The following is a 23551-nucleotide window of genomic DNA, read 5'->3' on the forward strand; positions in this document are numbered from 1 at the left end:
CCCAGAAATATACACATGGTCTCCATATTTTACATGTCTTACAAAAACTTGAAATTTAATTTGTCCAAAACTGAGCTCTGGTCTCTAGAACCAACAACATTGAATATACCCCTCTATCCATGTTTGTTAGACCAGCAAATGACTTTTCTATGCATATTGTTTTTTAAGCCAAATGCCTGGATGTTACAGATGGGTGATCAAAAGGAATGATCAAAAATAAATACCTAAATCAATCACTAAACTTTGTCAAATTTATCTACAAAATACATCTCTGTTATTTGATCCTTCTCCATTTCCTTTGCTCTCCCCTTTAAAAATCATAATTTTCACCTATCTTTCCTGCTAATATCTTTACCTTGTATTTTACCACCAGATGACCCATCCCCAGTCTATTTTTTCATATTGCTATTTTCAAAGCCAAACACATTCTGTCACTTATATACTTAGATGCTTTCAACTAGTCCTTATTGCTTTTACATTAAGATCCAACTCCTTAACTAGACATGGAAGAAATAAAAAAGAAAGGAAGAAGGAAAGAAAACATTGACAGGAAGGAAGAAAGAAGGGAGAAAGGGTGACCTTACATTAATTTGACTTTACTAACCAAAACAATCCCATTCTTTCCATCTCAATTATGTTCATTGTATTTAAACCACATTAGTTTTATCTAATTTATTCCCTGCTTTCAATTTCATTGTTTTCCAGATTTGGAATGCTATTTATTCTTCTTTTCTTCAGTTGGATTATTTATACATCCTCAGAATATTTAGTTTCCTTAAAAAAGACTACTTGCCTTCCTAAATTATATCCCTTTACATGTGAAAGTACCATGTATACTTTCCTCTCATAGCACTTATCACAATTATTTTAAGTCAAGTGCATGATTATTTGCTTAAGAGTGTTTCCCACACTAGCTTATAAACTGTATAAGGACAAAGACATTGCACGTTTACCTTTTTCCTTCAATTTTTTATGATGTCTCCCACCTAGAAGACTTTGAATAAATACTATTGTTTTTTTCTTAATTAAAACTACACTTTAAAATAATTTTTGTAGGTGGCAGGGGAGAGAAGCCCAGGCCCACACTTATTTTTCTCTATGCTAGAAGCCCGGTGCACGGATTTGTGCACTGGTGGGGTCCCTAGGCCTGGCCTGCACCCTCTCACAATCCAGGACCTCTCAGGGGATGTCGTAGAGTCAGTTTTGGCCCAATCCCCACAGGCCAGGCCAAGGGACCCCACTGGTGCATGAATCTGTGCACTGGACCTCTAGTATGCATATAAGATCTTTGGTTAATCTCTTCTCACCCTCCCTGCTCCAAACTTCCCTCTGAGATTCATTAGTCTGTTCCATGTTTCCATGCCTGTGGTTTCTTCTCCTGCATTGAGGGTCTGTCCCCTGGTGGTCAGTGGTATCATAGCTATTGAACTATTGAACAGTCAGGAGGTTGCTTAGGCTTTTATATATATGATAAGCAAAGAGATAAATAGAAAATTAGTGCTGGAATACTTTACCACACAAAAAAGTTCCTCAAAATATTACTAGGGAACAATTTAACACACCACTGTCTATACTCTTTTAAGCAATGAGTATTTCTGAAAGAAAAATTTAAATACAAAATACTATGCAACATGTTATATTTAAAAAATAAATTTTGAATATATTTTGTTGATTTCAAAGAAGAATATATTTTTATTGATTTCAGGAAGAGACAGATAGGAACATCAATAATAAGAATCATCCATCAGCTGCCTCCTACATGCTCCCTACCAGGAATCGAGCCTGCAACTCGGGCATATGCCCTGACTGGGAATCAAACAGTGACCTCCTGGTTCAAAGTCAACCCTCAACCACCAAAGTACAGCAGCTAGGCAGATATTATATTTCATAACTGTTCTCAAATTGTGGCCCTAGTAGTACCTGAACCAGGGTCACCTACAGTATTTGATAAAATGCCAATATCTGTGTCCCACCACAAACTTATTTGATGGGACTCTCACGGAGAGGGGAGCAAACCCATTTTTGAGAGGAAGTATCACGGATGCTTGTTATGTTTGCAGTGCTTGAGAAAAGAGCAACTGTTAGCAATGGTTGAGAATTGACCAATTAGTAAATGTCTATGTAGCTAGCACATTATAAATAACTATTAGTTCATGAAAAATTGAATATCCAAACCCCTCACCAATTACTCCACAAAAGAATAGGTATGTCATGGGCTGATGAAAAGGCAGTTACCGAAGCTCCTTTAGAATGCCATCTTGCTGTAAGTGGGAACACTGAGATATAAACCAGACTATAAATTATTGATGGATTATTGACCAGAGGAGGCAGAGGATGGTAAAAACAAATTAACTGAAAGCACACAGGAGCTATCTGACTCCATGTCATGGAAAAGAGCTTCAATATTAGCAACATTAATGAGAAATTACCACTGAAATATCTTTTCCATATCAGAATTATATTCATTTCTGTTTCATAGAGACAAGAGACAGTTTTATTTTTCCTTTCACCATGATATTTTCTAGAGAGCAATAAAAGTGCACTTTAGCAAGATGATTCTAAATACAGACACTTTCTGTTTTTGAAAGTTCATAGACACCACTTTGCTTTTACAAAAAAAAACAAAACAAAAAAAAACTTACATTAGTACCTGATTTCTCTAACTGAAAGAAATCTGAAGAGGATTTTCACTTTTATGGGAAAAAAAAGGAACAAAGGGGGAAACAGCATTTAGCATTTGTTTTGCAATGAGCTGTTATAGAGGCAGCAGCACACCCCAAGCAGTGGGAGTGGCCCCACCAAACTCCTTCCCAGGAAACTACTCAGCATCAAGCTGCCACAGCTTTGAACTGTGTCTCTGAGCAACTGTGCTTTATCTCAATGTACTTTCTGCATCTGTTATCAAGATGTGTCCCAAGGTGTCAGAAAAGCCTCAGAGACCTTGTGTTTAGTAAAATTGAATGTGATTAAGCATATTTTATATGATTCAGTAGTTGTTTTGCGGTATGGGGACAGTAAAATTGTTTTTTTTTTTTCATATAGATTAATGCTAATTGCCTTTTCTCTTTAAGTCATTCTAGCTTAGGAAAGGCTCCATAGGAATACTCTTCTTTTGGATTGCTGGGGAAACCTGTATAAATCTTGTGATCATTAAAGGCGATGGTACTGGGAGATACCACAGCCTCTAATTTATGAGATAGTCCAATAGTTTAGCTGTTTGGGAGTGCCTAGTATTATAATAACTACATATGATGTCAGATGGTAACTAGATTTATTGGGAAGATCATTAAGTAAGTTATATATAATGTCCAATCACTGGGTTATACACCTGAAACTAATGTAATGCCAATTATAATTTTAAAAAATGAAAAATATTTTAAAAATGAAAATGCCCAAATATATAGAATGCTTCTTTAATATTTATGTCTCACCCCCTCCTTCTCTTGCCAGACAAATGTGACAATATTTCGTTAGCCTAAGATCACATACAAAAGAAGCATTCTTTGGATCAGGCTTGTGTATAAGAAGGGGATGAGTTCCACCTGTCAACTTATAGAATGGTCCAGACATGTCTGTCACGGTGATGGTTATACTCCATGAAAACTCCATAATTCTTCATAAAATGATCTAATCTGCTTCAATTGCAAAAATGTTGGGACTTTTATTAAGTTACAAATATATGTTGATTATATCTAATCATATCTTATTACTTTAGAATAAAGAATGCTAACTTCTATCTCTTTGATAATTTTCTTTGCCTTTATTTGAATTGTTTCAATACAAAACTCATGTACAGTTCTTCCCTATCATGCCCTTTTTCATCTGATTAAATACAAAATCTACCAAAGTTGAGCTTCCTGAGATAGATAATTCTCTTCTCTAGCACTTGAGTTGGTGTCATTTTTAACATTGCAGATAGAGTGCTATTACCTACAGGCAAACATTGCAATGTTTCTAAAATGATATTTTAGAAACAAAAGTAAAAAGATCATGAAAAAGAAGTCTATGAAGAGGATCACATCCAAGAATAGAGTCAGCTGCATAAGACAAAAGGAAAAATCATTTCTATTTGATTTGTGTATAGAAGGGAGCCAGAATAACATAATCACAATATTTAGCAAAAAATAATTTGGGAACTGATTTGGAGAGGGACTGGGGAAGGGAATTTTTACACTTAAGAAAAAGTTAATCAAGGTTTGTATTACTTTGTGTAATGGCAGAAAATAATTGGCTAGACTTTAATTAGGGAAGAGAGTACACAGTACAAGTGGCATGCACATAATCAAGTAATACGATTTTATTGCTCTGGCCTTATGCCAGTCACCCTATGATTCTGTATCCATGCTGAGTTGGAGGATTAGAGAACTCTTGATGTATACCTTTTAATATAACTAAGGCATATGAAAAAGGGTGAACGTTTTTGAAAGGAAATTTGGAAAGATACTATCTAAGCGCTAGGAGAAGGAAATTGAAGCAAAACACACTTGTGAAGTTATTCTGAATAAATGTTGGATGTATTCATCTATAATAATAATAAAAGCGCAACATGCAGATGTCCTTCCAGACGAAGCCAGGGTTGTGAAGGAAGCCTGGGTCCCAGGTGCCAGAGGGAAGCTGGTGCCAGCAGCCGGGGAAGGGAAGGCCTACTCTTGCATGAATTTCATGCATAGGGCCTCTAGTATAGATATAAAGCTGCTCAACTACTCTAGGCAAATTTTATGCCCTGCTTATTTTCTATACCCACAGTAGAGAACAAAATGCATTGTTACTCTGACTTTCCCCAATTTTCTGCCACTCCATGTAATCTTTGTCATTTTTTTCATATCTATTCCCATTATGTAGATATTTTGATTATCAATAAATCAAGCATATAAAAACTCCTTGGAATATGGTAATGGCTTTATTAGTATTTGATATATGAACATTTTTTAGCAATGGCTTTTACATGAAAATTATATCTTCCAAAATATACAGTGTATCTTGTGTCTTGTCTCCATATAAAATATTTACTGACACTTAAACTAATCATAAAAAACAACATCAGGGACCACTTTGTAAAATATATGATTGTTTAACCACAACGTTGTACACCTGAAACTAATAAAAATAATATTGAATGTAAACTGTAACTAAAGAATAAAAAAATTAAAAAGTTATTCTAAATTACATCTGGATCACAAGATACATGAGAAAGTAAAATCAAAGTAGGAAAATAAATAATATTAATGCTACCGGAAAAAATTCAGTAGATAAAATCATAATTCAAAAATAAAACATTTTTTTATGTGAAAGTTTAATTTCCAGAGTACATAACAAAATGGACAATGGAGTACTTTAATTTGACTCATAAGGATATCTTTGATTTTCATTAATTTTTCTTACTATATTGATAAATACAGCTAATTAGATATTTTAAATCTTTTTGATATTTATATCATAGTTAAATACAAGTTAAATATCATAGTACTTTAAAAGAGATTTATTAAGTTGACATATATAATGGAATAAAGTAGCATCAATGCATAAAAAAGCTGACTTAGTAATCAAAAAGGTGTTTAGTATGTAAGAAAGCATAGTGATGAATATAAATTCTTCTTAAGGATATGTGTAAAAATGATGCTAATGAAACAATATGAGCAAAAATAAGAAGCCATGAATACTATGCGATGATTGGCATTGGCCAATAATTTGGTGGGAAAGTGTACAGAACATATAAAAAATTTAAATTCTGCCCGGCTGGTGTTGCTCAGTGGTTGAGCGTTGACCCATGAACCAGGAGGCCACAGTTCAATTCCCAGTCAGGGCACATGCCTGGTTTCAGGCTCAATCCCCAGGAGGGGGCATGCAGGAGGCAGCAGATCAATGATTCTTATCACTGATGTTTCTATCTCTCCCTCTTCCTTCCTCTCTGAAATAATAAAAAAAAAAATCTTTTTAAGTTTAAATTCATTGTACCTTATTTTGAATAACCACAATTTAGAGTCCAGTTTTTGTATAATTATACAAATTTTTGTAACATTTAATACCCCTATACGAGTAAGTTCAAAGTGTTATTAGATCACCTGGAAAAGCCTTTCTCAAACTCAAGGAGTTACTTAAGGCTTCGCAGAAGAGATAAGATCTAAGATGATTCTTGAGTAGTGATTAGGTGTCTGGTTTTAGGATGTATTTGGTGGAAGCAGGAGGGCATATTCAGAGGAAGTAATTGGCAAGAGATAGAGACATTAGTGAAAAGTGACAAATTTAGATAAATGCTTTTAGATACATTTCAGGCAGGAGCATAATATGTTTCTGAGATTATGATGGAAGTGAGAGGTTCAAGGGAAACACTGAAAGCTAAATCTAGAGAGGTGAGGAAGAAAAAGGTCACAGAAATATTTTATAACAGTTCAAGATAGCAGTTTGTTCTGAAAGCAATTGGGAGCCCATTAAATAACTTTCAAAAGTATAGTAATCATATTTAAGTAATTTTTAAAAAGATGTGGGTGTATTATCAATGAATTTGGAGAAAAACTGTACTTGATTACCAGTTATGAGACTCCCACCATAAATCAAGGGAGAAATAATGTCCTGCAGAGCAAAGAAAATGGCAGTGAGATGGGAAAAATGACACAACAAGGGTCAGACTTGAAAAATATTACAGAAGAAAAATCAATAGGACCTAATGGTTGATTCAACTCAAGTGGGGGTAGTGGTGATAGTGGACAACTGGAAAGAAATAAAGAAAAGTCAGAAATATCCATGTTGGTGAAATCATTCAACAAGGCAAAAAGGAGATAAAAACAAAATTCTGTTTGAACTTAATTGGAACTGGTTCTTGGGCAACCAATCTGAGAGTTCTCTTAGGCCAGTTGTGGGCAAACTGCGGCTCGGCAAACCGTGACTCACGAGCCACATGGGGCTCTTTGGCCCCTTGACTGTGGCTCTTCCACAAAATACCAACTTCTCTGCATGGGCCACGAAGTTTCAATCGCACTGTACATGCGCGCCCGCACATGGTATTTTGTGGAAGAGCCACAGTCAAGGGGCCAAAGAGCCTCATGTGGCTTGCGAGGCTCGGTTTGCCTACCATGGTCCTAGGCAGTTAATTACTTATTTGAGGGGCTTGAATGTGATCAGGATTGTAAATGTAGATCTGGAAGACAGCCACACATAAATGGTTGTTTATCATGTTGGAATTGATGAGAGTATCTTAGAAAATGAATAAATGGTCATCAAAAATATGCTTGTGAAAGAACCACAAGGGACACCAGCCTCTGTGGGACAGAGGAAGAAAGTTGGAAAGGAGGCTGGAGAGAGGGTCAGGGGATAGAACACTCCAGAGGGTGCGTGTCACAAAAGACACAAGTGAGAGTGGTAAACATAATGAAAGTTATTGGAGGTCACCTAATATAATAATAATAATTGACAATTGTCTATGGAAGTCAGAGACTCTGAGTTATTATAGTGTTGGTGAGAAGAGAATTACATTGAAATGTAATGCAGAGGGAACGGAGGAGAGCTAGAAGGGGCCAGCTTAACCATCTCTCTAGTTACTACTGCACTGCCTCTTATTAATTGTACAAATTAAATTATTCATGTGACTTTTCTTGCTCAGGGTATCTAGTCCACATCTCTTTCTTTATTTAATCCACAGATATCTTGTGAGAATCAGTGAAATCCCATATCTTCATTAACCTTTCCCTGACTCCTCTGCTAATGCTACTTTTTATTTTGAACGGCTATAAAATTTTTACCTCTTCATTTATACACTGTGCAAATATCAGTTCGTCTTTGTAGTTTTAAACAGCAGATTATGACTCTGTTTATTTGACCATAAAAAAGTAAATTTATTGAGAGAATATAGCTGAGAAAACTGGTATATCAGAATGATATAAATGATAAAGAGATTAAAAGAACACAAAAATATAGCAGCCAAAATCCATCCTAGAAAGATAACTCGAACTGTCCAATCATAGTGGCCACACCTCTATTATCAGTTCCTCTGTTCCTGGACCCTTTTGCAGGTGACAGCACCACTGTTGTCCTTGGAAACACCACCCCTTCTACTGAAAAGTATTCTTTACCATCCCTCCTCTGTTGAGGCATAGCTCCAAATTCAAATTCCTGACATCCTTTCCATCCCTACCTCCCTGTTGGTCGAGCTTAAATCCCATGAGAAGGTCCTAAGTTCTAGGGGGCTGAGAAATCGATTTGTTGTTTTCAGCTTTTATATCAGAGGGCATGATCTGCCTCGCACTGAAATACAATTTTTATATAAATTGTGGGAAATTCTCCAAAAGTAGGATGGGTGACCAAAACAGAAGTCGTATTTATACAATATTTAATTTATTTTTATCCCTAAACAATTTGTTATCCACTGAAGTAGATTATAAACTCTTTCAGCATATTAACCCTATTTTATGTTTCTTATTTCCCATTTGAACTAGCATAATTCTCAGAATATGAGCACTTGATAGATTCTTACTGTGGTTGATCAGATTAATCTCACCTTTTCACTCCTTCATAATTTCATATTCTTTGTCAGGTAGTTTTTCAGTTCTTCCCATTAAGGGACAGAGTATATTTCTTTGTCATGCAGCTTATTTAACCAATAGAATCTGGCTAAAACAATTGTGCACCAGTTTTATGCTGGGCTTTAAGAGGACTTGTCCATTTCCACCTGAGCTCCAGCCATTGCTGAGAACAAAATGCTTGCACTAAATAAGGGTCGCAGGTTAGCAAGGGAACTAATAAGCTGCAGCAGGTGAGCCCCACCCCTAACACTTGATCCAAATGAGAGCCAAGCAAATACTTATTGTTATACTAGAGGCCTGGTGGACAAAATTCATGCACTGGGAGGGGGGGAAGTCTCTCAGCCCAGCCTGCACCCTCTCCAATCTGGGACCCCTTAAGGGATGTCCGACTGCCCATTTAGGGCAGTCGGACATCCCTCTCACAATCCAGGACTGCTGGCTCCCAACCACTCGCCTGCCTGCTGCATGATTGCCCCTAATTCCTTCTGCCTGCCAGCCTGATCATCCCCTAACCACTCCCTGCCAGCCGATTGACGCCTAATTGCTCCCCTGCCGGCCCGGTTACCCCCAACTGCCCTCCCCTGATGTCCCGGTCACCCCTAACTGCCCTCCTCTGCAGGCCTGGTCACCCCCAACTGCCCTCCTCTGCTGGCCTGGTCGCCTACAACTGCCCTCCCATGCTGGCCATCTTGTGGCTGTGGGCACTGCCATCTTTGAGGGTGGGGACAGTCAATTAACATATACCTTCCTTATTGGCTGTGAGCACCACCATCTTTGTGATGGCATGAGGGTCATTTAGCATATTCCCTCTTTATTAGATAGGATGCTAACTAGTGTCCCAGTGCACAAAATTTGTGCATGGAGAAGGTTTTCCTCAGCCCAGCCTGCACCCTCTCAAACTGGGGACAACTTGGTGGATGTCTGACTGCGGTTTAGGCCAGATCCCACAGGGACATCCCTCTTGCAATCTGGGACTGGTGGCTCCTAACCGCTCACCTGCCTGCCTGCCTGCCTGATCACCCCTAACTGCCTCTGCCTGCCTGCCTGATTGCCCCTAACCTTTCTGCCTCCTGCCTGATCACCACTAATTGCCCTCCCCTGCCAGCCTGATCTCGCCCCCAACTGCCCTCCCTTCTGGTCTGATCTCTCCCCCAACGGCCCTCCCCTGCCTGCCTGATTGCCCCCAACTTCCCTCCCCTGCAGGCCTGATCTCACCCCCAACTGCCCTCCCATGCCAGCCAATTTGGTTCTGATTGGTCGGTTTCTATGCCAGTCAGTGTCAAAAGCTTCACCTCCTAGGCAGCCATTGACTCCTCACAGTTGACCCAGATTTGGTTCTGATTGGTCAGTTTTCATGCCAGTCAGCGTGTCCAGGCCTATCTTTGGGCATGATCAGAGAGACAGGTTGGATCAGCAGCCTCCATGGTGGCCTGGAGAGAAACAGAGGTGCAGCTATTGGCAAAGCCCGGAGAGAAAGAGAGAGGCAATGGCTGATCAACAGCTGCCACAGTGGCTGTGGATCAGACCTTGCCTCCCTCTCTGGGCCTCTCTTCAGGCCTGATCCACAGCCCCCTCGGCAGTCAGTGCTGGGTCACTGCGCCCACACCAGGGGCAGTCAATGCTGGGTCCCCACGGCAAACAGCACTGACTGCAGGACTGACTTCTGGTGTTCAGTCGAGCCTTCGGTCGGTCGTTATGGACGCTGGGTTTTTATATATTAGGATGTTTTGGTGGAGTTTGCTATGCAGAGGTAACTAACTGATATACACATATGGGATATGTGTTCCACATTAAAATAAAGGCCATATAAAAATGGCAATATTTAGGGGGTTTAGGTTTCACACTGAAATAAAAAAAGAATATATCCCTTTGCATATATCACCTTTCCAAGTCTTTTAAAAATATATTTTATTGCACTTATTAGGGTAACATTGGTTAATAAAATTAGGCATGATTGAGGGGTACAATTCTACAATGCATCATCTGTTCATGGTATTGTATGTTCACCACCCCAAGTCAAAGTCTCCTTTCTCCATGCCTCTTTTTAATGGTTTTTATCTATGTTGATGATCTTGTTTAGATACCATTTTATGTAGAAAATTAAAAAAGAAAGGTTTCCTCCTTAAGTGTTTTGATAAGCTTGACAAACTCAATATTCCTGTCGCATACTCAATTGTGAAGGTCTCAGCTCAAGGTTATCATCCAGAGGGTCAAGTGAAAGGGAAAAACAAAACAAAACAAAATAGTACCATGTTTGAACTTACAGCCTCTGAAATCCAAACAAAGAATATTGAAATAAATTATGAGCATCTTTTGTTCACTGTCACATCAATTAATGCGTATATTTCTTGGAGCTCTTTGGGACACCTGAGACCTATTATACAAAGTGACAGAGACCAATTTTCATAAGAAAAACAACTGAGAAAAACAGAGATTTGAATTTAAATCATGTTCATTCCCTTTTTCCTAAAAACTCATATGAGATATACTGATATGAGATCAGGCACATAGTCATTGTCAGCAAATAATCACTGTGTATTTATTAATTTAATAGCAAAAATAAAGAGGGGAGAAATCACATCAAGTTAAAGCATGCTAAAAAATTACATTAAAGAAAAATTAGTAATGGGAAAAATATAGATGTCAAGGATAAAAGTGAGTAGTACCACTGTTATATATGTTCAGTTTATTGTACAGAGATAATACGTTTTAAACTCTACATGATATATAATTGGAGCTGGAACAGTTATGTAATTAAGATGGCTCCCCACCTTCCATTATAATCCCCACCCACTAGAGAGATGACAGATGGGTAATTTTAAGCTTTTAGCTGCAGAGAGAAAATGGGCTTATTGCTTCATCTGTCAGGTAAGCCACTTTGCAGTCATCTTCAACTTCATTAAAGCTTTCCCATCTTAGACAAAATACATTTCAATATGGAGAATAGGTTGTTTGGGGATATTGATGCTTCACCTCTCTCACTGCTTCAGCTGTCCTATGTCAAATTTGTACTCAGAACTCTTCTACAAAGTCAATAATAAATTTGGCAGTATTTCCTGCAACCATTAGAAACAAGATAATTAGATCTGGAACTTCAATCAGCTCTCCATATATAAACATTTTCTTTTCTTTCAGGCTGACCCTAAACAAAGTAAAAATTAATGTTTTCACCATCTCCCTCCTTTCATTAACTGGCAGTAAGCTTTCCCTTGTCTAGTATTATATCATATATTGGTTACCGGTTAATTTTCTTACAAGTATAAGACTAGCACATTAGATACTGACTACATTTACAATGCTACGGTCCTATTTTTCAGAGGATGCCAATTTTACTCAAATTAAATGTAAAGCATAATTATCTATGACACCACATCTTATTTTTATCTCATTCACACTGAAAAGCACTGAGAAAATAATGTGATCTTAAATACTTTTTAAATGTTGAGCCCTAGCCATTTTGGCTCAGTGGATAGAGCGTCGGCCTGAGGACTGAAGGATCCCAGGTTCCATTCTTGTTAAGGGCACATGCTTGGGTTGCGGGCTATATGCCCAGTAGGGGGCATGCAGGAGGCAGCCAATCAATGATTCTCTCATCATTGATGTTTCTATCTCTTTCTTCCTCTCCTTTCCTTTCTAAAATCAATAAAAATAGATTTTAAAATATAACAAATAAATGTTGGGCCATATCATATGCATATGACAATAAATAAATAATACAACTATATTTAAGTGGACTGAGGAGATGGATATTCCTAAACTATCACCATATGTCAATAAATACCCTCATTCAGTTAGCAAATTGAATAAATTGTATGAAAAGATCCTGATAACATGTTTGTTTCTTTCAAAGAAATTAAATATGGATTATGCTTATATCACTTGTATTTATAGTAGTCTAGTTGGATGTGAGAATCTTGGCAAGAACAATTTTACGTGCATCTACATATGAGCAGTCAGTATGTAAACTGTGTCAGCAAATATTCGTTATGAGAAGTTTTCAGATGTGTTTACTCTTTAATATAAAATTTTTAAATTTACTAAATAATATTAAAATTATCTATAGTTTACTTCTTAAGATATAAGTATGGCATGAGATACCAAGGAATCCCAAAGTTTATTTTCAGATAGGAGATATATTATGCTTATTAAGATAATCATGAAAGTAGGAAGACACCCATTAAGCTATGACTTGTACAATAAAGTTTTAAATCCTGATCACCAAAAATAATAAAAACTATTTCTCAATTTTATAAATCAAGTAATTTTTATTTATACATATATTAGCTTTTCATTTGATTAAACTCAATTGCTTGCATATGAGAGTGAGTGTGTGTGTGTCTAGAATTTCACCCAATAAACACTGCATCTCTAGCATTCATATCTTGGGGAATGCTTTCTTTCCCTCAGCTAAAACACATTTCCTTTTAATTAAAGTCAAACATTACTTGATTTAACATTAGAATTGTGATAATTTCTAAGTAAGTATATGGGTTTGCTTGCATCTAACACTACAGAGTGAGTTTCCTTTTGGCAAAAATTCCAAGAATTTCAAGATCTTCAATCAGATATTTAAAGTTAAAAATGCTGATTTAAATAAAGAGTAAAAATTCGATGGACCAATAATCTTGTTTCACCTTTGTAATATCATTTAAATAAGATATAACATGAGCAGTCTAATTTTAAGTGCCATTAGAGGACCTTCAAGTTAAAAACAAAATAGGCCTACATGAGAACACAGCTAGAGATTTTACATTATATAATAACTAGAGGTCTGGTGCAAGACATTCATGCACTTGGAGGGGCAGGGGTCCCTCAACCCAGCCTGCTCCCTTTAGCAGTCTGGAATCCCTCAATGGATGTCCGACTGATGTCTTAGACCCAAGGGAGCGGGCCTAAGACATCAGTCGGACATCCTTAGCTCTGCTGTGGAGACAGGAGAGGCTCCTGCCACCACCGCTGCACTTGCCAGCCATCAGCCTGGCTTGTGGCTGAGTGGCACTCCCCTTCATTGAGCATTTGCCCCCTTGTGGCCAGTGTGCATCATAGCAACCAGTACATCATAGCAATTGGTCATTCTGCCTCTCAGTTGATTTGCATATTAACCTTTTACTATATAAGATATTAGATGCCTGGTGCATGAAAATTCATGCACTGGAAAGGGAGTCCCTCAGCCCGGCCTGCCCCCTCTCACAGTCCCGGGAACCTTCAGGAGTCAGGGGAAGGTGACGCCCCATCACACCTCTGCTGCTGCCACTGCCAGCAGTGAAAGCCTCAGCCAGACCTGGTTACCTGTGCCTCAGGCCATCCCTGGGCAGTGGGGCAGCCAACAGCCAAGGCTTGCCTGCATCTTGGGCTGGCCTTGGGCAGCTGGGGGGCTGAGGGGACTGGGGATCTCTGGAGGCAAGGGTGCGGCAAGGCCAGGCCTACCTGGAGGCAGTCAATTAGCATATTCCTCCTTATTGGCTAATGAGTGCCGCCATCTTTGAGGGTGAGATAGTCAACTAGCATATTCCCACATTATTGATGTTGGGCACTGCCATCTTTGAGGGCAGGACAGTCAATTAGCATATTCCCTCTTTATTAGATAGGATTGCAAACCCATATTTTTCAGCTTTCAGAGTTTTTAGTCTGTATTTAATATTACAACTATGATATATGAATAGATGTGGCCCAGAAATGAAATATTCTCACTAAAAGATTATGTTTGTTTTTTATTTTACTCACATTTATAGGCTAATTTTAAACTTATTATTATATTGTAATGTAAACATAAAACAAATAAAACATGACATAGAAAAAAAACTTAAAAACACACATGTACCTACATACATTAAATGACAGAATAAATATGTCCAAATACTAGAAAGTTTAAAAAATTTCAAAATTAATGGCCTTATCCAAATAATTATGAATAGGAGTGTAAACACAGGATAGGATATAGTAGAATAGTCTAGCCTGGGCTAGGAAATACATCATACTTATATAACAATTTATAATCTCTATCTCCTTTTACAATATAAGCTTCATGAAAATAAGCTGTTCGTATTCATCATTGCATCATCATTGTCTTTAATGGTGCCTAGCAAGAGAACAGAAACTCAATAAATATTTGTTGAAGAAGAGGTAGAAAGGAAAAAAAATTCAAATGAATGCTCTCAAGTATACCAATGTTGATGATGAGTACTTCCTAAAAATAAAGAAGTATTGGTAAACAAAATCCTATATAATAAAAGAGAAACATGCAAATTAGCTGTCCCTCTGCTACACACAAGCCATGCCCATCAGCCAATCAGGAGCGAGTATGCAAATTAACCCAACTAAGATGGTGGCGGCCACAGAGCTGGAGAGAGCAGGAGGCTTGAGTTGATCTGGTGATGGAGGAAGCCAAGCTTCCCTCCTGCCCTTGCCAGCCCTGGGCTACACTCAAGGCTACAAAGTTTCAATTATAGAAGATAAAGCCCAGAGGGGAAAAAAAAAAAAGGAAAAAAGGAGAGGCTGGGAGCTTGGGTTGCCAAGGGGGTGGGGGGGGCATGGCCAACCTGAAAACGGCCCTCAGCCCCTCACTCAGGCTGGCCAGGCACCCCAGCGGGACCCCCACCCTGATCTGGGACACCCTTCAGGGCAAACCAGCTGGCCCCCACCCGTGCACCAGGCCTTATCCTATATAATAAAAAGGTAATATGCAAATTGACCCTAACAGGGAACAACTGACAATGACTGGTCACTATGACACACACTGACCACCAGGGGGCAGACGCTCAATGAAGGAGCTGCCCCCTGGTGGTCAGTGTGCTCCCACAGGGGGGAGCTCTGCTCAGTCACAAGCCAGGCTGACGGCTGCCAGCATAGTGGTGGTGGTGGGAGCCTCTCCTGCCTCCTCAGCAGCGCTAAGGATGTCAGACTGCAGCTTAGGCCTGCTCCCCACTGGCAAGTGGACATCCTTGAGGGCTCCCAGGCTGCCAGAGGGATGTCTGACTGCCAGCTTAGGCCCCCTCCCCCAGGGGGCCTAAGCCAGCAGGTGGATATCCCCCGAGGGGTCCCAGACTGGGAGAGGGCACAGGCTGAGCTGAGCGACCTGCCCGAGTGCACAAATGGCCTCTAGTATAAAATAAAAATCAAACAAAATATCGTATCAAGTTGTAAAATATTGACATTCTTCTTTTATTTTGTTGAATTTTTCTATTTTAACTTTTAGTTGAATTGCATTTAGATACATATTTTATTTCTTTATCAGGTTAATTTCCATTAGTGATTCATGCTGAGAAATATATTTCTTAAACCCATATTCTATTAATTTTTACTTATGCTTTTAAGTACTTTATTCTCCATAGTTTATTTTTATTATTTAAGTCTCTGATTCTCCATATGGTTTGTCATTTATAAATTATTAGAAGCCTGGTGCACGGATTTGTGCACATTGAAATAAAATTAATTAGAAGAAATATTTTAGAGGTCGGGTGAGGGACCGCGGGAGGGCTCCAGGGCATTTCTGACCCATCTCGCCCAGTTCCGATGAGCCGGACCACAGCACCAAGTTAACCTACCGGTCTGAGAGTCTGCCCCCTGGTGGTCAGTGCACCTCATAGCGACTGGTCGAACGGTCGAATGGTAGGTTGGACACTTGGCATATTAAGCTTTTATTATATAGGATTATTTCTATAGGGAATGAATATTCTTTAGGTATGCTAAATATTTTTTGAAGTTTAAAGTGGTACTCATTTAGCATAGATATGTAAAAGTAAAAGCACATACATACAAATGAAAACACACATAAATTCTTTCATTCCTATGATTCCAGCTCCTACTCACTCGTATTTACTTTTCCATCAATTCTTGAGAAGGACCAACAACAAGCCACCATGTCTAAATTGTGAACATGAATAATGAAGAGTTTAATTATGTCTTCTTGCTGGTTCAATAGTCAAATTGACATGAAACAGATTAAGAGGAGAAAATAATCAATCTTTTGACATATGCTCTGTAAGATCAGGGGACCCACCCCACCTAACTGGACAATTGAGGCTTATATGCCATTCAGAGTAAGGAGAGGGAGACAGATGTCTGAAAGTTCAGAAGGGCAAGTAATCAATTCACAGGCAGATAAGAAAGCAAAAATTTGGTAAATAAATTATTGCTGAACCATGATAAACAATGGGGCACAGAGGGGAATCTAACAGACAGACTGTTAAATTCCTCCCTGTCTGCCACATTTAGTTCATATTATGCTAAGGTGGTAGTTTCCTTTCTTGAAGCAGGCTTTTCTACAGGAATTCCTTTAAGCAGGTAAGAAGGGTAAAAGGCTCTGCTTGAATCTTTTGTTTCTTAAAAATACACCAGTTTAAAATAATCAATATCCCCCCCAAAGGGCATATTTTAGAGTGATAAACTCTGCTTCCCTTCATCCTCAAATTTGTTCAAATATAATGAAATTAAACTTTCACATTTGTAAATTTCACAAGAAAAGAAAGAGACCATCATTTCATGAGATTTTATAAATGACACATTCCAAAACTTAATGTTACCAACTTTATCAGTAAGACTCCAAGGTCGACATATTTTTAAACACTTGAAATGCACATTGTATAAATAAACTCAGGACTGGCAAAGTGACAGTGCCTGTGGAATTCACTGCCTGTCTTCCCTGGAAATGAGACTGACTGATAATTCTTCTATGCTCTAAATAACTAAACTCCACTAATGTGAACCCAAGTCTGTAAATTATATTTTATATGTAGCTGACTGGTAAGCAAATCTGATTTCATGCAAATATTTTGAAGTGGATTAGTTGATGGAGGAGCCACATCTGAATGCTAATAACATGCTTCTATATATACACAGTATGAAAACTCCCTCAATCCACAGGGAAGTGTCAGCATTAATAAAGCAATGTCATGCTATACCTCCCCCATACCTGGCCTATAGTGACATGAAAAATTATAATGGTAGAAATACAGAACTTTTCAGATATAAATAACCTTACTGTGTTATGAAATTTTTAGCAGTTAGAGGTAACTAAAGAGAAGGAAGGAATCAACTGCAAAGAATATTATTGCCATCTATTGACAATGGGATTCGTGATAAAATGTATTTTCTTTATGTAATTTTGGGTGTCCTACTGAATAATGACATATCAGCATGCAGAAAAATAATTCTGATTTAGAAGGTATAAATTTGGGGATGATAAATGGATATTTATACTACCTCAAACATTTTAGAAGCTTTTTAGAATATATTCTTTGGTGGTACATATCATAGTTTGAACATTTTGTAACATAACTAATGAAAGCTTTTAAAAAAACTGCTAAACATTTCTTGTGGAGGGTTAATGTTCACATCTCCAAAAACCGACTATCAAAATTCCTTCCTCAGAACAGTTACTAGGTAAAAAGTGGTAGTTTAATATTTATTGCATTCCCAAACATGTCTCTGTTTTATCAGCTAAATGATTTTATTTTAAGTAAATGCTATGTATATACGTCTGTGTTTTCAGGGCAAGGGACACTTTTCCTTACCCCTTTAGTTCTTCTGGCTGGTTCAATAATTCAAATGACATGCAAGAGATTAATAGGAGAAAATGAAATTTTAATACGTGAGCATGGGAAATTCACATAAGCATGAAAATTCCAAAGACAGTGAGGCAAAATGCGGTATATATGTCATTTTTGACTAAGAAAGGAGAGGGAGGCAATTCCTAGGTAGATAAGAAAGAGCATGCATTTGGTAAATAAATTCTTTCAGGACTACACATGAACAATGAGAATCTAGGGAACAGAATTTTGCTTGGATCCTTGCTGACTGCCACATTTAATTCAGATGTGTTAAGGCAAATATGCTGAGGTGAATATGTCAAGGTTTCGATCGGAATCTCTTTAGGAAGGGAAGGGGGAGATTTACTAGTAAACAAAAAAATTCTTCTTGAGTTTGTTAGGCCTTAATTGTATTCAGCTCTAAATAATCTATAGGCCAGGGTGGTGCATTCTGGGGAGACTTACTCCCATTGCACACTGTGTACAAGTTAAATACTTCTGCAAAAAGAGTTACAGGAAGACAATCTAATAAGGGGTCTTTTAGGGAATGCAGACTATTGCACTTGTTATGCTTGCCTAACAGTCTAACTAAGAACAAAGATAATTGACTAGGGGATGAAGACACTGCAAATGCTTAAAATCTTGGAAGGGTAACATCCCCGAGACAAAGAATTCTCTCACCCTAGTCGGTTTGGCTCAGTGGATAGAGTGCTGGCCTGTGGACTGAAGGGTCCTGGGTTCTATGTGGGTCATCAGGTGTGACTGGGGTCAGGGGCACGTACCTTGGTGGCAGGCTACTTAGGAGAGGCAACCAATCAATTGTGTCTCTCTCACATCAATGTTTTTCTCTCTCTCTCCCCTCCCCTCCCTTCCAATCCGAAAAATCGATGGAAAAATATCCTCAGGTGAGGATTAACAACAATAAAAAAGAATTCTCTCTCTTCTGTTCCTCATGCTTCCTTCCTGCTTCCTTACACTTGACCGTGCTCCCTCCGTAGTCTTGTGGTCCTAGAAGCCAAATGGCCCAATGCCTTTGGGACCCCACATGCAATGGGCTGCAGCTGAGAATACAAGCTACTATAACCTAGCCAGATGCTGGACTGGACTGTGCAAACATGGAGCAAAAACTCTGGGCAAGGACTTTAATCCTAGCTCTCCACGGCAGGATGTAGGGAGATGGGACTTTGGAAACTCGGGGGTTTAATTCTCCAGAGATAAAGCTTTCCATGATACCTCATCCTCCTGTGGAAACCTCAAGAAGTTCTTATTCATGAAGCACCCCAAGAATCTCTCTTCCACCAGCAACAGTTGGGGATACAGGGGATACCTCACTGATAACATAATCTCATGTTAACCTACTTAATCTTGCAAAAATAATCTGCTGTATCCATGAGAAAGGTTTGAAAGTTTTGCTAAGCCTCCTCTCTTTGCATTGACCTGGTTTTCATTAACCATTGCCATCAGCTCCAGTGTCTGGTCTTCCATTCTACTGACACATATTAATACATAAATCATAATTTAAATAAATGCAAATATCTGCCTGTAAAATATATACATTCCTATAAACAAAATTATGAAAAAGGGATAAAAGGAATAAATCAGCTTTATACCTAAAATCTATCTGAGAACTTTAAAACCCTGGGCTGCCGAAACTGGTTTGGCTCAGTGGATAGAGCTTCTGCCTGCGGACTGAAGGGTCCCAGGTTCGATTCCAGTCAAGGGCATGTACCTGGGTTGCGGGCACATCCCCAGTAGGAGATGTGCAGGAGGCAGCTGATCGATGTTTCTCTCTCATCGATGTTTCTAACTCTCTATCTCTCTCCCTTCCTCTCTGTAAAAAATCAATAAAATATATTTAAAAAAAAATAAAATAAACCCTGGGCACATAACTTAGGACACAGTTTCATACTCCTATAAAGAACTAAGACAGAACATGATGCTCTAGTATCATTGCTTCCTCCATATGTGTACTGGTACATGCATGGCCAAGAAAATAACTGTATCTAGTTTTTCAAAATCATTACACATTTACAGAACAAAAGAAACTAATTATATACATTGAATTATTTTAACCGAGTGGCTGCTATCAAGAACATTGGCCTGAAATCCTTTCACAATATAAGTGCGTATGTTGCCTTCTTCTAATACTTCAATTTCAGAGATAGTGCTGGTTTCCTGTACATTGAGATGTGTTCCATTATACTGCTAAGGGAGTTGCAATTGTTAGTTTAGGTGGAATGATAAGTAATCATGGAAACTGATGGTGATTGTAAAAGCCATTCTAAACCTATTACAACAAAGCCATTTAAAGTAAACTCTAGCAATAAGATTAGATTCCTCTCAGAACTAGGTTAAGACCAAAGGCAAAGAAAGGCAATCTGAAATTGTACCTATTTTGTAACTGGATGTGTATAAATATAAACTACAAGAAGAGTTTACACCATGATAGAAGAGATTTCTTTTTTCTTTTCTGACATATCTTTTAAGATAATTCAATTACTATTTTTGCTTATTTGAAATTTTGGAAAAGTTTATAAGATTTAGTTAAAGCTTTAATTAAATATAATTAAATATAATGCAAAAATTAGTTGTTTTTTTGTGATAGCTGATTTGATCTACTTGAGAAGAGAGCACACAGAAGTGTGTGTGTGTGTGTGTGTGTGTGTGTGTGTGTATGTGTGTGTTTGTGTGTGTGTGTATTGGTACTTGTTTTCTTCCTCGGCATAGAAAAGGCAGGTTTTATGAGGTCCTTATCGAAAGGAAAAGAAATATATTGCCTTATTCATCACATTAAATGTGCTCTATTCACAGAGTCAATAGGTACATTTCTAACTTCTGAGATTTCATCTATGCTTCAAGGTCCCAAATGACCTCCAAGCATCCTCCCATTTTCTGCCAAAATATCTGAAAAATAAATAGATATTCTAATTGTGGGCATATTATTCCAAACAGCAAAGGATATTACATTTTCTTTTTCTTTATGAGGCTTTAAAACTTGGCAATGGTTCGAGTACAAAAGAATAAGACAAGTTATTTCTTTGCCTTATGGAGCTTAAAATTTAGTATGGGCAATTCTATAAGGATACATATGAATATACAATGTACAATCATAAAGATAGCATTCATCTGAGTACCAGTTATGCACCAGAGACTGTGTTATGCATAAAAACATTTGATAAAGATTTTACAGCGGAAAAAATAAATAAAGGTCAGGAATATTAAGTAACTTGATAAAAAAAAAACCAATCAGCGATATAAAAGAGAAGTGCATCCAGAAATAAAATCAATTAATTTAAATGTCTATGTTCCTAACTACTAAGCTCTTCCATTTTTAAGAAATTTCAAATAAGAAGCACACCAGGGTTACCCAAACCATGAACAGTATATTATTTGAAATAAGTAGGAGTCTGGGGCAGATTTTTTTAAGAAAGTGACATTTACACTTTACATGGAACCTAAAAAAGCTGTAGGCAGTGGAAGGTACAATGCTAATCAGAAGGAACATAGTGAGTGGTGGTGCAGATTTCATACAAAACATGGTGGCTTTAGAAAGTTCAATGTCCAATTTCAGGCAATTTGAGTTAAAAAGTAACTCAGTCACATTTGTACAAGTGGCATGGTCAAATGTTGGAAACTGAATACTTTGACTAAAAGATTGGACTTTAGTATGTGGACAAGGGAAGTGTACTGAATATGTTTAACTTTCAGCTAAAATTTCTTTGGGGATAATTAATTTGCCAGCATTATGTAAGATGATGCTTGAGAAGGCCTACATGAAAGACTTAAGCTTACTCAAAACCTCTCTATGTAGACCTGACTCATTAACACCATTCAAATCATTCTCCAGATTAGTTTACTCATCCTTCCAAGGTCTCTAACAATATGAAGGGGAGAGGGGAAGGAAAGTTGGAAGAGTTAAGAAATGGAATTTGGGGAGGTTTTCCGTTGACTTGAAAAGCTTGGGCCCAATGACAAAATCAGTTGAACCATCATGATTTTTTGAGTTCCAGTCTTCTTCCAGAGATAAGAACACCCTCATCACTTCTAGCAATATCACAAGAGATGGAATTATAATCATCCCTGGCACTAGTCAAGGATTTCACTGGTATTCTTTCGAGAGACCCATGGTTTGGTTAGATGAGAAAAGAGTAAAGAATATTCATGGCTGTTTAATCAATGTATTTCAAATTAAATAAAACAACAAACACACAAAAAGACTTAACTACTACTATTCTGCAGCTTGCTCACCCTCAGCTTCAGAGAGAGAGAGAGAGAGAGAGAGAGAGAGAGAGAGAGAGAGAGAGAGAGATTACTTTATGCCAGTTATTGTTCTAAGCACATATTAGAGTAACTCATTCAACTAACTGAGAGATTTAAAATTATTCTCATATTACAAAAATGGTAACTGAACCACAAGGGGATTATGTAACTTTCTGTAATTACACAGCTAAAAATTATAAAGGAGTTGGGATTTGAATCCAGGCCAAGTGGTTGCAAAATCTGTGCTCCCAACTGTCACACTATGCTTTCTTATGTAAGTGCTAAGAACACCAGAATTTTGTCTATTTTATTCCCTACTGGATTCTCACTCACTAGAACCGTGTCTGGCACATAAATGGTAGCTATTGACAGATTGTGTGAGAGAACCAGAATGTAAGCATACACCAGACAAAATGTAGAAGTAGATCCTTTGTTTAGATATTCTGTGTTACATCCGGGCATCAAAAGTGAATGGGTAAAAACCAAGGCTAAGACATCAATATATTCACAAGGGTCAAAGAGCTTCACTAATTGTTCATGAACAGAAAATGGAAGTTAATGACAGGATCTGGGAATATATAATTCTATATTAATAGATTTCTTTGAATACATATTTTATTGTTTAGTTGTATATAGTTAAATCTACTGTAATCATTTGTTTTAGATATGCTTTTTATTTTTATTTCATTTTAAATTTCAGAAATAAATATTCAACCCTAAAAAATTGATTAGGTATTTTAAAAAATATCTGAGTAAGAAGAAACCAAGAATATTTAAGGTCATGTTTATATTGCTCATAAAATACATTTTATTATCACAGCTTATAAAATGATATTTGTTTCTGGTCAAACTTAGACCTCTTACCCTATAGATTTTTCCGTTTATGGTAGAAAAAAATTTTTCACCCAATTGTCTTTAAATACTTTCAAATAAAATTATATTAAGTATATTATGTATAATATTTCCCATACAATATAATTTTCTGCATTTAAAGGGTTCATAGTTTGGAAAAATATCAAAGAAAATCAGTACATTAAATATTTTTGCTAAATATTGTAAGATTCCTTAGCTAAACTAATGATATTTTTAATGATATAAAAAATGCCATGTAGGAGTCAATTTACTGAGCCTTATTTCAGTTAAGTAAATTTCTATTAACTGGGACATATTAACTTCACTGAGCAAATGAAAATTTATTTTTAAATATTTACAAAGTTTATATACATAAACCTGGAACTTTCATGCAAA

The sequence above is a fragment of the Myotis yumanensis genome, unplaced genomic scaffold, assembly GCF_028538775.1.
Source record: "Myotis yumanensis isolate MYYU_CA2020_CCGP unplaced genomic scaffold, mMyoYum1.0.hap1 SCAF_2, whole genome shotgun sequence".
NCBI classification, from domain to species: Eukaryota; Metazoa; Chordata; class Mammalia; order Chiroptera; family Vespertilionidae; genus Myotis; species Myotis yumanensis.